The sequence below is a fragment of the Arachis stenosperma genome, chromosome 3 (genome assembly GCF_014773155.1).
Source record: "Arachis stenosperma cultivar V10309 chromosome 3, arast.V10309.gnm1.PFL2, whole genome shotgun sequence".
In the NCBI taxonomy this organism is placed as follows: Eukaryota; Viridiplantae; Streptophyta; class Magnoliopsida; order Fabales; family Fabaceae; genus Arachis; species Arachis stenosperma.
The window spans coordinates 32,700,972-32,712,339 of record NC_080379.1 but is presented as its reverse complement, the minus strand read 5'-3'; the positions used below and the strand labels follow the sequence as shown (position 1 = coordinate 32,712,339).

The 11,368-nt window shown below is 35.7% G+C and overlaps 1 non-coding gene across 1 annotated transcript; it reads right to left on the bottom strand.

The window, feature by feature from the left end:
• Positions 1–235: 235 nt before the first annotated feature.
• On the bottom strand, positions 236–341 carry LOC130971715 (small nucleolar RNA R71). The gene has a single exon (XR_009082928.1). It is a non-coding gene; the product is annotated as a small nucleolar RNA R71 (small nucleolar RNA).
• Positions 342–11,368: the final 11,027 nt, after the last annotated feature.

Below are 11,368 nucleotides of genomic sequence, written 5' to 3'. Positions count from 1 at the left end.
GTTCCATGGACTTCCAATGGAAGATCCTCATCAGTTTTTAGCTGAATTCTTGCAAATCTGTGACACAGTCAAGACTAATGGGGTTAACCCTGAGGTCTATAGACTGATGCTATTCCCTTTTGCTGTAAGAGACAGAGCTAGAATATGGTTGGATTCAACCTAAAGAAAGCCTGGACTCTTGGGAAAAGCTAGTCATGCCTTCTTGGCAAAGTTCTTTCCACCACAAAGATGGAGTAAGCTTAGAGTGGAAGTCCAACCTTCAGACAGAAGGATGGAGAATCCCTCTATGAAGCTTGGGAAAGATACAAACAATTAATCAGAAGATGTCCTTCAACATGCTTTCTGAATGGAGCATCATAGGTATTTTCTATGATGGTCTCTCTGAACTATCCAAGATGTCTTTGGATAGCTCTGCTGGAGGATCTCTTCATCTGAAGAAGACGCCTGCAGAAGCTCAAGAATTGATTGAAATGGTTGCAAATAACCAATTCTACACTTCTGAAGAAATCCTGTGAACAATGGGACTAGCAGAAGAAAGGAGTTCTTGAGATTGACACTCTGAATGCCATATTGGCTCAGAACAAGATTGACTCAACAAGTCAACTTGATTCCCAAAGTCTGTCTGGAATGCAAAATGCACCAAGCAGTACTAAGGAAGCTTCATCTGAGGAAGAAGCCTATGATCCTGAGAACCCTTCAATGGAAGAGGTGAATTACCTAGGAGAACCCTATGGAAACACCTACAATTCTTCATGGAGAAATCACCCCAATTTCTCATGGAAGACTCAAGAGAGACCTCAACAAGGTTCAATAAACAATAATGGTGGAAGAAACAGGTTTAGCAATGGCAAGCCTTTTCCATCATCTTCTCAGCAACAGACAGAGAGTTCTAAGCAGAATACTTCTGACTTAGCAACAATGGTCTCTGATCTAATAAAGACCACTCAAAGTTTCATGAATGAAACAAGGTCCTCCATCAGAAATTTGGAAGGACAAGTGGGTCAGCTGAGCAAGAAAGTTACTGAACTCCCTCCTAGCACTCTCCCAAGTAATACAGAAGAAAATCCAAAAGGAGAGTGCAAGGCCATCAACATGGCCGAATATAGAGAGGAAAGAGAGGAAGAAGACGCCTGAGAAAGACCCCAGTGGGCGTGCACCACTCTCCTCTGAGTTCCTCAATGAGGAACAATGGAATCTGAGGCTCAAAATGAGACCATAGAGATTCCATTGGACTTACTTCTGCCATTCATGAGCTCTGAGAGTATTCTTCCTCTGAAGAGGAGTATGTCTGAAGAGCAAGTTGCTAATACCTTGGAGCAATCATGAAACTAAATGACAAGTTATTTGGAAATGAGACTGGGAGGATGAACCTCCCTTGCTCACCAAAGAACTAGATGACTTGTCTAGGCAGAAACTGCCTCAAAAGAGGCAGGATCCTGGGAAGTTTTCTATACCTTGTACCATAGGCACCATGACCTTCAGAAGGCCTTGTGTGACTTAGGGTCAAGTGTGAACCTCATGCCCCTCTCTGTAATGGAGAAATTAGGGATCTTAGAGGTGCAAGCTGCAAGAATCTCATTAGAGATGGCAGACAACTCAAGAAAACAAGCCCATGGACTTGTAGAGGATGTTCTGGTTAAAGTTGAAGACCAGTACATTCCTACTGATTTCATAGTCCTAGACTGGGAAGTGCATGGATGAATCCATCATCCTTGGCAGACCCTTCCTAGCCACAGCAAAGGCTGTGATTGATGTTGACAGAGGAGAGTTAATCATTCAAGTGAATGAAAAATCCTTGGTGTTTAAGGCCCAAGGATATCCTCTGTCATCATGGAGAGGAAGCATGAAGAGCTCCTCTCAAAACAGAGCCAAACAGAGCCCCCACAGTCAAACTCTAAGTTTGGTGTTGGGATGCTACAACCAAACTCTAAGTTTGGTGTTGAAACCCCACATTCAAACTCTAAGTTTGGTGTTGGGAGGTTTCAACACGGTTCTGAGCATTTCTGAGGCTCCATGAGAGCCCTCTGTCAAGCTAATGACATTAAAGAAGCGCTTGTTGGGAGGCAACCCATGTTTTATAATTAATTATTTTCTTTGTTATTTTATCTTTTGTAGGTTGATGATCATAAGAAGTCACAAAACAATGAAAAAAGCAAAAACAGAATGAAAAAGGAAGAAAAACAGCACACCCTGGAGGAGAAGAAACTGGCGTTCAAACGCCAGTAATGCTAGCTGTTGGGCGTTTAACGCCCAGTCTGGCACCATTCTGGGCGTTTAACGCCAGAAAGGGGCACCAGACTGGCGTTAAACGCCAGTAAAGGGCAGAACCTGGCGTTAAACGCCAGGAATGGGCACCAGCCCGGCGTTTAACGCCAGAAATGGCTCAAAACGTGATTTTGAGCAATTTGGTGCAGGATGACTTTTCCTTGACACTACAGGATCTGTGGACCCCACAGGACCCTACCATCACTCTCTTTCCCCCATTCACCAATCACCTCAACACCTTCCCCAAAAACCCCTCACCTATCAAATCCATTTCTCTTCACCACTCACATCCATCCCTCATAAAACCCCACCACCTCACCCTTCAAATTCAAACCACTTTCCCTCCCAAACCCACCCATAATGGCCGAACCTTTACCCCCTCTCTCCTATAAATACCCTTCTTCAACTCTTCATTTCACACAACCTAAACACCCTTTCTTCTCCCTTCTTGGCCGAATACACCACCATCTCCCTCTTCCTCATTTCTTCTTCTTCTACTCTCTTCTTTCTTCTTTTGCTCGAGGACGAGCAAACATTTTAAGTTTGGTGTGGTAAAAGCGTTGCTTTTTGTTTTTCCATAACCATTTATGGCATCCAAGGCCGGAGAAACCTCTAAAAAGAGGAAAGGGAAGGCAAAAGCTTCCACCTCCGAGTCATGGGAGATGGATAGATTCCTCTCAAGGGTGCATCAAGACCACTTCTATGAAGTTGTGGCCTTGAAGAAGGTGATCTCCGAGGTCCCCTTTTCACTCAAAAAGGGTGAATATCCGGAGATCCGCCATGAGATCCGAAGAAGAGGTTGGGAAGTTCTTACCAACCCCATTCAACAAGTCGGAATCTTGATGGTTCAAGAGTTCTATGCCAACGCATGGATCACAAAGAACCATGACCAAAGTGTGAACCCGAATCCAAAGAATTATCTCACTATGGTTCGGGGGAAATACTTGGATTTTAGTCCGGAGAGTGTGAGGGTGGCGTTCAACTTGCCTATGATGCAAGGAGATGAGCATCCTTACACTAGAAGGGTCAACTTTGATCAAAGGTTGGACCAAGTCCTCACAGTTATATGTGAAGAGGGCGCACAATGGAAGCAAGATTCAGAGGAAAGCCGGTCCAATTGAGAAGGCATGACCTCAAGCCCGTGGCTAGAGGATGGTTAGAGTTCATACAACGCTCAATCATCCCCACTAGCAACCGGTCCGAAGTTACCATAGACCGGGCCATCATGATCCATAGTATCATGATTGGAGAAGAAATAGAGGTTCATGAGGTTATAGCCCAAGAACTCTATAAGGTGGCGGACAAGACCTCCACCTTGGCAAGGTTAGCCTTTCCTCATCTCATTTGTCACCTCTGTTATTCAGTTGGAGTTGACATAGAGGGAGACATTCCCATTGATGAGGACAAGCCCATCACCAAGAAAAGGATGGAGTACACAAGAGATCTCACTCATCATGAGATCCCTGAGATTCCTCAAGGGATGAATTTTCCTCCACAAAACTATTGGGAGCAACTAAACACCTCCCTAGGAGAACTAAGTTCCAACATGGGACAACTGAGGGTGGAGCATCAAGAACACTCCATCATCCTTCATGAAATTAGAGAAGATCAAAGAATCATGAGGGAGGAGCAACAAAGACAAGGAAGAGACATTGAGGAGCTCAAGCACTCCATAGGATCTTCAAGAGCAAGAAAGAGCCGCCATCACTAAGGTGGACCCGTTCTTTGATTTCCTTGTTATTGTTCTTCTGTTTTTCGAATTTTTAATGCTTATGTTTATCCATGTTTGTGTCTTATGATCATTAGTGTCTTAGTGTCTATGCCTTAAAGTTATGAATGTCCTATGAATCCATCACCTTTCTTCAATAAAAACGTGCCCAATTGATAAAAGAAAGAATTGCATGAATTTTGAATTTTATAATAGTTTAATTATTTTGATGTGGTGACATTACTTTTGTTCTCTGAATGTATGCATGAACAGTGCATATGTCTTTTGAATTTGTGGTTCATGAATGTTGGCTCTTGAAAGAATGATGAAAAAGGAGACATGTTACTGAGGATCTGAAAAATCAATAAAATGATTCTTGAAGCAAGAAAAAGCATTTCAAAAAAAAAAAACCGAAAAAAAAACGAAAAAAAAAAGAGAAAGGAATAAGAGTTGTGATCCAAGGCAATAAGAGTGTGCTTAAGAACCCTGGATACCTCTAATTGGGGACTTTAGCAAAGCTGAGTCACAATCTGAAAAGGTTCACCCAATTATGTGTCTGTGGCATGTATGTATCCGGTGGTAATACTGGAAGACAGAGTGCTTTGGGCCACAGCCAAGACTCAATAAATAGCTATGTTCAAGAATCATCATACTTTACTAAGAGAATCATTAACACTATCTGGATTCTAAGTTCCTAAAGAAGCCAACCATTCTGGATTACAAGGGATAGAGTGAGATGCCAAAACTATTCAGAGGCAAAAAGATAAAAGCCCCGCTCATCTAATTAATACTGATCTTCATAGATGTTTTTGGAGTTCATTGCATATTCTCTTCTTTTTTTTATCTTATTTGATCTTTAGTTGCTTGGGGACAAGCAACAATTTAAGTTTGGTGTTGTGATGAGCGGATAATTTGTACACTTTTTGGCATTGTTTTTAGTATGTTTTTGATATGATATAGTTAGTTTTTAGTATATTTTTATTAGTTTTTAATTAAAATTCACTTTTCTGGACTTTACTATGAGTTTGTGTGTTTTTCTGTGATTTCAGGTATTTTCTGGCTGAAATTGAGGGACCTGAGCAAAAATCTGATCCTGAGACCAAAAAGGACTGCAGATGCTGTTGGATTCTGACCTCCCTGCATTCGAAGCGGATTTTCTGGAGCTATAGAAGCCCAATTGGCGCGCTCTCAACGGCGTTGGAAAGTAGACATCCTGGGCTTTTCAGCAATATATAATAGTCCATACTTTGCCCAAGATTTGATGGCCCAAACCGGCGTTCAAAGTCACCTCAAGGAATCCCAGCGTTAAACGCTGGAACTGGCACCCAAATGGGAGTTAAACGCCCAAACTGGCACCAAAGCTGGCGTTTAACTCCAAGAAGAGTCTCTACACGAAATTGCTTCATTGCTCAGCCCAAGCACACACCAAGTGGGCCCGGAAGAGGATTTTTATGTCATTTACTCATTTCTGTACACCCTAGGCTACTAGTTTCTTATAAGTAGGACCTTTTACTATTGTATAGAAATCTTTTGATCACTTTGAGATCTCTAGATCATCTTTGGACATTTTAGTTCTTAGATCATTGGGAGGCTGGCCATTCGGCCATGCCTAGACCTTATGCTTATGTATTTTCAACGGTGGAGTTTCTACACACCATAGATTAAGGTGTGGAGCTCTGCTGTACCTCGAGTATTAATGCAATTACTATTGTTCTTCCATTCAAATTCCGCTTGTTCTTATCCAAGATATCACTTGTTCTTCAACATGATGAAGGTGATGATTGACGCCCATCACCATTCTCACTCATGAACAAAGTGACTGACAACCACTCTTGTTCTACAAGCATTTGAGGCTTGGTGAATATCTCTGGATTCCTGATTGAACGATGCATGGTTGATCGCCTGACAACCGAGTGCTCGCCTGACAAACGAGCCAACCATTCCGTGAGATCAGAGTCTTCGTGGTATAGGCAAGAACTGATGGCAGCATTCAAGAGAATCCGGAAGGTCTAACCTTGTCTGTGGTATTCTGAGTAGGATTCAATGATTGAATGACTGTGACGTGCTTCAAACCTGTAACCTACTGGGCGTTAGTGACAGACGCAAAAGAGTTATTCTATTCCGGTAGGGGAGGGAACCACACCGGTGATTGGCAGCACTGTGACAGAGTGTGCATTAGCTTTCACTGCGAGGATGGGAGGTAGCTGCTGACAACAGTGAGACCCTATACGAGCTTGCCATGGAAAGGAGTAAGAAGGGTTGGATGAAGACAGTAGGAAAGCAGAGAGACGGAAGGGAAGGCATCTTCATGTGCTTATCTGAAGTTCCTACCAATGAATTACATAAGTATCACTATCTTTATCTTTTATGTTATTTTCGTTCATCACCATATATATCTGAGTTTGCCTGACTAAGATTTACAAGATGACCATAGCTTGCTTCAATACTAACAATCTCCGTGGGATCGACCCTTACTCACGTAAGGTTTATTACTTGGACGACCCAGTGCACTTGCTGGTTAGTTGTGCGAAGTTGTGTAATGCCATGGTATTGAGCGCACCAAGTTTTTGGAGCCATTACCAGGGATTATGAGAGTTGTGAAAAAGTATAGTTCACAATTTCGCGCACCAGTTAGTTACACTCTTGGAGAAGGAGAGAGAGATTCCAAGCTCTCACTAGGGTTCATCTTCATCCAATTTCTGAATTTTCAATCACTCTTTGGTGAGATCCATTGCAATTCTCAATTCACTTTGTTCATGTCATAGATCTTCTTCTCCAATTTCAAGTAGTATTTATAATTGCTCAATTCTCATAGATCTAGAATTCAACTTTGTATTTTTGGATTTTATCAATTCCTTGAGAATTTGATTTTCATTGCTGTTCTTTGATAATTGTTGTTAGTTCCTTATGTTGCAATACTTTTAATTCTATTTTTCTTCTCATTTTTACTATGACTTTCATTCTTGCTCATCAAATATTTGATAAAATGTCAACACTAGTTATGGAGTAGAAATTTCTTACTTGGCATAGGGTTTGGGCCATTAGAAGAAGTTGAATAGTTGTGTCAATTGTTGATTTGGAATTAGGGATTGCTAATTGACTTGGAGTGCACTAAAGCTAGATTCCCATGAGGTGAAGCTAGGACTTGTGACTCAAGTTGATTATTCTCATTTGACTTTCCTCTATACCTAGGGGTTAACTAAATGAAGCAAAGCCTAATTGTTGTCATCATTGAAGGAACTATAAGGATAGAATTTCTAATCCCAACCCTAAGCCAAGTCTTTTAATGATTGATTGTTTGTTTCCTATTACTTTGCTAAAACCTTCAAGGAATCCTAACAAGACTTTCTAATCAATAAGATGCACACTTTAGCAATTCCAAGGGAGGACGACTCGGGAGACTAGTACTCTCGGTTATAGATTGTAGGATTGTTTGGTGCGAAGTTTAAGTGTCGATTAGACTATACTCACGATCGTATTCATCATTGAATTCTAAATCGGCATGCTAAATTTCGTTCATCAGGTAGCTGGATGATTATTTTAATAATTATGTAGATGGTTGTTAGATGACGATCCCGCGACGGTGATGGGAGAGGAGTCTATAGGAGTGGACGATGATGGCCGGCGAGGGAGTTTCTAACGTCGGAGAGGTGGGATGATTGATGAGGGTGGGGGTGGCAGATGATTTGGGAGGAAAGAAAGTGGTTGGATGAATTCCTTTGATAAATTAGAATTGAGATAGTTAATTTTTTAAAATAACATGTTTGAATTTTTTGGCTCAGGTAATTTGAAAAACTTTTTTACTTTTTTTTCTCTTGTATTTAGCTAAATTTGGAGCCTATTATTTATATTGTTTAAATTTTTCATTGTCTTTCTAACAAAATTGATTAAATAATTCAATACTAGGTGCTTTCTTGTACCAAATTATTCTACTATTTACTTCTTTAATTTTTAGTTTTTTTTTATAAAGTTAAGTGTTAATAAAAAATAAATTATCTGTTAAATCATTATTATCATATATATATATATATATATATATATATATATATATATTATAATTAAATTTGTATTTATATTAATGGTGACTGATTTAATAATTAATTTTTAGGGATATATTATGGTGCTGAAGAAGAAATTTTTCAGCAAGTGCTGAAAGTAGGTGGCGCATTCCAGGAGTTCATGCGTGTGCAGGTTGCTTGGATGATCTCCAACAATTCCTGCAGCGTGTCCAGTGAGTGATGGAGATAGACAATAATATAGATGTAGTAATGTTTTGTTAATGATAACTAATTTGTTGTTGGGCTTTTTTTGGGAGTCCAAAAAAGATGTTGTATGACATTTTTGGGAGTCCAACAAATGTTGGGTGTTGACATAAAAAAAGATAAAACTTGAAAAATAATAAAATAATAATAATAATAATAATAATAATAATAATAATAATAATAATAATAATAATAATAGTTATTTACCAAAAAAAAGTAAGAATAGTTATAATTATTTTTTTAAAAAAAGAAGTAAAATTTGAAATCAAATGGTTAGGACAATCCTAAGAAAGTAAAATCTAAAAGTTTTATTCTATAATTTAATAAATATAGAAAAATTCATATGAGTTTTATTTTTTATGTAAGGACAACTATATTTCATTTTTTGTGTGTGTATATATATATATAATATGATTTTAATAATGGTAATTAATAATCTTGTAACTAATTTTTTAAGCTGAAAATGCATGATATCATGTCTTAGCAAATAAAATACCAAAATTAAATTTTTTTCCATCTATTTTCTTACTTTAATTACATATAGTGAATTTTTTTGTTTAAATATAATATTTAAAACTTTAGGCATATCTTCATAATCAATCATAAAAAAATGTCTTTTTTTTTAACTTTACTTTAAATAAGTAAAAGCGATGAGAAATAATTCAAAGGAGATAAACAGACCTAAAAGTAAATGTAAACTCATTTTTATACTTAAATTTTTTTCTTTTTATTTTTTATTGCTTCTTTTTTACTCTATGTTTACTTTGAACTTTTTTTTATCTAAGTGATTATTATTAATATTCATAAATGTTCAATTATGAATATTATAATAATCAATATTTATTAAATGATGTTATTGATTCTATATAACTAACTGAAGGTTATGAAATAAATAAAATTAAAAATTAAAATACAAATAATATATAGTTAAAAAACATATCAATTGCTATAAAATTCCTTGGATTTCACAAATCAAAGTGCAAGTTTAGAATTTGATTCACTTGACTTTATATTCGAAAAACATATTTAGTTAATTTTAAAATTAGAACTCCTCTTATATATATATATATATATATATATATATATATTGTGTCATTATACAAAAAGAAAATATGATATGTATTTCCATGATCTAAATGCATGCTTATGTAAATAATTGAATTTTTGAACTTTTAGTTAAATATTATTTTATTAAATCTCATCTCATTATGATTTTAGACAAATATGTAATGTTTTAGACAAATATGTAATGTTTTATTGAGTTATTGTTAAATAAACTAATAAAAATAAACTTATAAAATTGATAATGCTTATGGTTATGGTTATGTTAAGTTACAAAAAGAAATACAATTCTACGTTAAGTTATAAATACCAACTTTTATTTTTTTTTTCTTTTACTGATCTTATTTTTATGTTTTTACTTTATCTCATATTTTTATTTTACTATACCAAATAAAAAATGATATATTTGTGTTATATTTCAATATTTATTTATAAATACAAATTTAAAATATAAATTAATTTTAACGAAATACTTGAATATAGATTGAATATAATTATTTTTATTTAAATATAAAATTTCACATACAAATTATTAAAATAATCTAATCAAATTTAACATTAAACAAAAAAAATTAAAATAAAACTCATATGAATTTTTCTATATTTATTAAATTATAGAATAAAACTTTTGAATTTTATTCTCTTTTAAGATTGTTCTAACCATTTGATTTCAGACTTTACTTTTTTTTTAAAAAAAATAATTATAACTATTCTTACTTTTTTCTTTGATAAATAACTATTTTTACTCTTATTATTATTATTATCATTATTTATTTTTTGAATTTTATCTTTTTTTATGTCAACATCTAATATTTATTAGACTCCTAAAAATGTCATATCATATCTTTTTTGGACCTCCTAAAAAAAGTCCAACAACAAATTAATCATCATTAACAAAACATTATTACATTTATATTGTTGTCTACCTCTATCACTCATATGTCAACTCCTAAAATACACCACCTATTTTCAATAGAGAAATTCTCCATATACAAGCATTTTTTTATACAAGTCTTTACAAGTTATTATATTAGCGCTCTTGAACGTTACTGCAGCACGTTCTTCTTCCTCTTCCTCTTCTTCTTCTTTTCTTTCGTTTCTTACTTTCTCTTTCTCCTTCTTCAACCGTTACTGCACAATTTCACTGCACCGTCTTCTTCTTCTTGCTGCACATTCTTCTTCCTCTTCCTCCTCTTCTTCTTCTTCTTTTCTTTCGTTTTTTGCCTTCTCTTTCTCTTTCTTCATTTACGTGCTTTTCTCTTTGTTTTCTTTTTTCGTTATTCTTGATTTCCATTATTTTTTGATATCAAGCTCTGAAATCATTTTTGAAGAAGAAGAAGCAGCAGAATATGAGGAGAAGAAAGAGAAAGAGTTCTGAATTATGCATAAAGTGTCCTTTGGGTGTATTTTCTATAATCGTTTGGGTGTATTTTCTATAATCGTTTGGGTGTATTTCTGAAGTTTCATTATTTTCAAAACGATTTCAAAGCTTGATTTCAGAAACCATGAAAATCGAAAAAAAAGAAGTAAGAATACCAGTAATAAACGAGTAAAACAACTAATGAAAAGGCAAAGAGAATAACGAAGAAATATCGTTTGGGTGTATTTTCTATAATCGTTTGGGTGTATTTTCTATAATCGTTTGGGTGTATTTTCTATAATCGTTTGGGTGTATTTCTGAAGTTCTATTATTTTCAAAACGATTTCAAAGTTTGATTTCAGAAACCATGAAAATCGAAAAAAAAGAAGCAAGAATACCAGTAATAAATGCAAGTAAAACAACTAATGAAAAGGCAAAGAGAATAACGAAGAAATATCGTTTGGGTGTATTTTCTATAATCGTTTGGGTGTATTTCTGAAGTTCCATTATCTTCAAAACGATTTCAAAGCTTGATTTCAGAAACCATGAAAATCGAAAAAAAACGAAACAAGAATACCAGTAATAAACGCAAATAAAACAACTAATGAAAAGGCAAAGAGAATAACGAAGAAATACATGGAGGAGGAGGAAGAAGAAGAAGAAGGAGAAGAAGAGGAAGAGGAAGAGGAAGAGGAAGATGAGTTGTTCATA